The sequence below is a fragment of the Pinus tabuliformis genome, chromosome 5_2 (assembly GCF_031772625.1).
Source record: "Pinus tabuliformis cultivar Carrire ecotype Pingquan chromosome 5_2, CPIR1, whole genome shotgun sequence".
Classification (NCBI taxonomy): domain Eukaryota; kingdom Viridiplantae; phylum Streptophyta; class Pinopsida; order Pinales; family Pinaceae; genus Pinus; species Pinus tabuliformis.
In genome coordinates, this window is record NC_142306.1 from 1,029,645,131 (window position 1) to 1,029,651,130 (window position 6,000).

Consider the following 6,000-nt stretch of genomic DNA (forward strand, 5'->3'; position numbering starts at 1 on the left):
CTCGAGGATGAACCTATCATCTTACTGTCTTGAGCTGGAAAAGGATCCTTCAAAACAGCAGGAGTTTGGGAACCTTTGACAATCTTCGCAACCTCTGCACGATGAGGGCAGTCTCTTGTAAAATGTTCATCGTCACAAAAGGATAACGAGGTTTGCGCTTTTCATCATTGGATTCTGATTTTTCAGGTTTCTCCTTTGAAATTTTGTCCGTTTTATTCTTCTTCCCACCGGATTTTGATTTGGCTGTAGATGACTCTACAACGTGAATATCGGCGGAAACCTTTGCAGACGAATCTCCTGTTGGGGAATCAGGCAAGGTTATGATAGGAGAAGAATTCTTGGAAGAATTCTTCTTACTTTTAGTGTTAACCATACCAATCATACCATTGGCGACATGAGATCCCGAAGGAGTTGCAGCGATTTGATTTTGCTTGGGAAGATCGGGGATTTTCTCGTGTAACGTACCTGACTGAGTATAGACCAAGTCAAGGTACTGTGCTTGAGCAATTACTTGCTCCTCAGTAACAACTCCGGCTTTAGCCACATCTTCAGTGATCTTTGACAACAAATATTTTACAAACCACTCGGCCGAGATGTGATCCGGAATAAACACCTTCACTAAACGCCGTCGACGTCTCCACTCATGAATATGATTTGAAATGTAAGTGGATGTCAATTTTTTTAACGAAGTTAGCAATTCCGTGCCATTGTCATATCGGACTGGCAACTGAAAATGAGTTAAAAACGAGGTAGCTAACTGACTAAAATTATAAAAAGTGCCTCGCGGTAACTCAATGTACCACTTGGCTGCGAGACCAATTAGAGTGCGCTGGAAAAATCTAAGACGGATTGAATCATCTGAAATGGAGTTAGACGCACACCAGAGGTGGTAAGTCATCACATGGTTCGACGAGTCCTCTCCTGATTTACCTTCGAACATAGGAATGTCACTGGGCAACTTATTCGGCATTGGTGGCCAAAACGAAAGATAATTAATGGGATCGTTCGTTAGGTGCGACAAGTCAGGCAAGTCCAAAGTTGCGATAAACGGTAACTGCCGATTAGGATCCCTAAAACTCTGGGTCATGAGACCAGCCTCAGGAGGAGGATATCCGGGATAACTAGGAATAAGAATTGCGTTTGGGATATTGTATCCTCCCGGAAAACCAGGATTAACCGGACCGTACTGGGGTTGTTGAGGTTGTTGATAAGTGTACCCAAGGTACGGTTGATACTGATAGACTGGCTGCTGCACAGCAGGACCGAATTGGTACTGTCCCTGGTATGGTTGATAAGTAAATTGTGGTTGACTTGTGACAACCGTACTTGAACCAGGTTGTCCTACAGGCATCTGAACCGAAGTTTGAATCGTAGATCCAGACAGTGGTAAAGATGTCTGAGGAGTAGATACAGGAACAGTAGAAACCGGAGCTGTCGATACTCCAGAAGTAGGTGGGGTAGATTGAACAAATGTTGCGGTAGTTATAGTAGTCGTTTGAGGCGGAGTACGAGGCGTACTAGGCCCAGACTGAGAAACTACCGAAGGTACAGAAGTTTGAATGTTGGACTGGACTGGTTGCTGGGGTGTACTAGAAACTAAGGGTTGTCCAGTTTGAGATGACAACTGTACATTTGGCTGCAACAACTGTTGAGTTTGCGATGGATCCCACACTATATTCATTCCGGGGTACTGACCCATAATAGGTTGAGAATATTGAGGATCATAACCGAGTTGAGGGTAGGATTGATAATTGAAAGGTACATTTCCTGTTCCTTGAACATACGTTTGACTGGAGGGTGGTTGGAAACCTTGGTTCGAGTACTGACCTTGGGGTTGATACCCTTGAGGCACGTACTGATACTGGGGTTGACCTTGAGGTATAAATTGATACTGGGGTTGACCTTGGGGTACATATTGAGTCTAGGGTTGACCTTGAGGAACGTACTGTCCCATACTGTCCTTGAGGTTGCCCCCCAGATGCAAATTGGGTACCTTGAGGTTGCCCCCCAGGCGGTAACTAGCCACCTTGAGGTTGAGGATTGGGAATAGAACCTGACATCATGAGAATGTCTTCTACGCTCAACGGCTTAGTACCATTGCTTCCAGTTAATAACCCTTGCTCAATGGGTTGAGGAGATGCTCCCGAAAAAGTACCAGAAAGGGACTGATACCCAGAGGGGACAGAAGGACTGTCGTACAAAAAGGATTCGGGCGATTGAGTAAACATGGACGACTGATTTGACATATTTAACGAAGGATAATAACCTCTAGGTGTTGGGTGATAAGGAGCGCGAGGTGGTGAAAAACTTAACCCTGGGTTTTCTAAGAAATTAGTCAAAGAAAGATACCAAGTACTTCTCCTAGGTGGATTGTAAAAAATTGATTCACACTCCCTTAGCTCAATAATAGGTTGATTTTCAGGGATAGGGATGCCTACTTCTTCTTCCGGAGTAGCAAGTTCTTCAATAGCAATAAGTCCAGAAGGAAGATCTTACGTGATTACTCTTTCTACCCTAGGTGAACCAGGACCACTAGAAGCTGGAGAAACAAACCCCGATGTCGGAGTAGCAGCAAATTCACTTTCAGGCTCGGATATTTCGGGTTCCTCACCTATATCACTAGTAGATGAAAAACTACCAGTAACTTCGGAAACAAACACTGACTGTGGATTATAATCTGCCACTAACGGTTGAAAATCAGGATGTACTATCAAAGAAAATTCTCCTTCTTCAGGTGACCCAACTCTACTGTCTCTAGGAGTTACGAGGACTTTCAAGCCTTCAAGTTGGCTCGGTACTTCCTCAGGAGGTTGGCCCCGAAGTCTACGAGACTTCCTCAGTAACTCAGCCACGTTTACAAACTCAGGATGTTGGTCCCGAAGTCTACGGGACTGCCTTGGTAATTCAGGCACAGTTAAAAACTTTTAACTACTTCACACGCAAACAAAGTAAAATCTCAATGAAAACCACCTAAAGTCTCTAAAGAACCAAACAAATTTGAATCACATGCCTAAAGAATCTAGGAGATCAAACACACACAAACAGTAACTTTCCGTACTAAAAACACTAGTTGGTGATGAAATCCAACGTCGCAGAGTTCAATACAGAAATGGCGGTTGGAACAATTACCCTGGCAACCTGCTTAATGAATAGACTGGCACAAGTTCCTCCACTTAACCGTCTCGAGTGAAGAGAACCCTCCAGAAAATTCAAGTGAGTCTAGCTGACGTCTGCTCCAGGTACAGTGGGATCTTCCCACCACTGTCACCTCAGGAAGAATCCTAAAGAATTTGGCCACTAAGATTACCAACTGAAACAAATATACCTGGGGGAACAGTCTACGATCCGATACGCACGCAAGAGCAGAGTAGCAAGCTCAATCCCCTTGAAGGCTCCTTGACATAATCCAAGGTTTACCAACAAGTGACCCCAGGCTCCTCGACAATGGTTAATCCGAGGTTTACCGCTTTTAATACGTGAATATCTGGTGTCGTTCCCAATGAGGAAGGATTGATTCCCACACTGGTTCAGACACGATCTCGTGCTTCTCCTTTAAGAGGAGCTTTCCTAGAGCATAAATGCAACAATTGGATTTCTTCCCTACCACAAGATACAACTACTTGTTTGTTTTTACTGTCTTGGAGAGTTAATTACTCTCCTACTCCAAGACACTAGCCTAAGCTAAGTTGGTGTATCAGAGCCCTAGAAATAAAAATGTTACTAGATGAATTTTACTTTAAGCATTATTTTTTATTGGTTTTTTTAAAGTCAAAAGGTGCGGAGATGAAACTCGTGGTATGAAGACTCGACTCAAAATCACTAAAAATGCACCTAAGATGATTTAAACAATCTTTTTCTCTTCGATGCACTTCTAAACTAAGAAAGAGTTTGAGAATGCAAATACTTTTGTAAACACAAATCCTTCTTAATAAACAAATTAAAAGAAGAGCTTTTGTCCTTTCCAATGCACTCAAAACGAGACAACTAGTTATTTCACAAAAATTTCCCTTTTTCGTTTCAAAGCACTCAACCACTACAAAACAAACTTTTTTCAAAAGAGATTTTTTTAATTTTTATAAAACACTCAAAACTATGGAAATGACTATCTTTGAGATCTATAAATTATAAAAAGCTATTTGAAGTCAAAGCCTACTAGATGTCTTTTTTAAGGATGTTTTACTTAGCTAGATGTAAGCTAAGGACCAATTTATGCAGAATCACAAATAAGTCAAGAACAACCAATTTTGTTTTATTTTTGAAAATGAAAATCCAAACTTTTAAACACAAGCTTTTCGAAGTTTTGTAAAGAGAAAACTCAAAGCGGATTCCTCAACAAGGGGAGATTTCATAAATGGTCAGACTCATAAGAAGGCTGGTAGACACTAAGGTGATCTGAAGTCCCTACAGCTTCTAAGCTCAGAGCCACTACACAACCAAAATGAAATACAAGCCCAACAAGCAAAACTCCTAGGAATTTCACCTAAAACCCTAACACTAATGAAATCAACCTAAGGAAAGCTTCTGACAAGTTATATGCAGGTCTGGGCAGTGGATAACAATTTCGAAACAAAAACTAAGCTGACTAACAAAGGAAATCTTAGGTTTTTCAAAATTTTGACAGGGTCCGCAGGCCCACAGTTGACACAGGTGCCGTCCCGCTCTGTGCTAAAAGCAAAGGTGCGGATAGGTACGCACTGTGTCCAAAGGCTAGGGTGCAGTCCTCTCCCAAAGCTATGGAAAACAAAAAATAACCCTGGATCTACAAACTCTACCCAATTTTACACACAACAAGCCAAAAACAGAAACAAAAACACAGTTTCTCAGGTCAAAATAAAAACAAGGAAAACAATCAATTCCCCAACGGAGTCGCCATTTTGTCACACGGAATAAGTCGATCTTGCGGACAAGATAGACCTTCCTAGAATCTAAAGAAGACCTAATGACAAGCAAACCAACCAGACACTATCTTTCTCTAAATATGCTTTTATAAACAATGGCAAACAAGTGTTTTTAGGGCCTACCTTAGGTCCAACGCAAGTTCGTGGATGCCCTCGCTCCTTCGATCCAAATGAGCTCCTTTGTCGCGAATCTGCAATCACAAACAAGGCAAACAAATTAAATAGCACCTGAAAAGCCAATATCATAAAACATATTTAACATGAAAGTCAAGGAGTCCATGAAACAAATAACATGAGATACTTGTTGAGAAAAATGAGTTTGATTGTATTAATTCAAAAGAAGAAGAACTTTACAACCTGTGCCTTGACGCTGTACAAGCTCCTCCCAGGGTCCAGCAAGAAGTCTCCTCTACTTTGACAAGTTTCACTCACTCCCCAATGAAGCCAAAAATGTATGTGATCTTTCCTCTTAAGCTCAACTAGGAAGTCTTGATTTCACCAGCATTTACCCTCAAAAAGTTTAGCTTCTAACCTCCTCAGCAACCAGCTCAATGCCTGAATTTATAGTGCAATGGAGGGAGGTTACTAGGTCCTCCTTCAAAGGGATAAAGCCCTCCTTCAAAGGGATAGCTCCTCTAATCAAGGGATTAGCTCCTTCTCTTTTGGGATGCATGAACCACCTTAGAGCGAAAAATCCACGTCAAAATTCCTTCTAGAATCCTCTAGAATTAACCCAAAGTGAGTTTTTTAAGATAAAACTTGCGCCTTTTGACTTTCACAGGGGTCCGCACCTACACCTTTAGGGACAGAGTGGGCAGGTCCGCAGTTTTTGTACACAGAAGGTGCGGGACTGCAGGTGATAGTGAGAGAAAGTGCGGAACCAGAGTTTCATTGATTTTTAATATCTTTCTCCCATTTTCAAAGCTTGACTTGAAGAGCTGAGGTTTGAGACTTGCTTAGGGGGACAGTACAAGTGATGATGGACCCATACTGACTGCGAATAATCATGGTGACGATATTTTTGTGTAACACGATGTGCAAGACTTACTAAAGTAGTTCGTTGTATGACAACTGAGTTATGTGACTTACCTTTTTATGATGG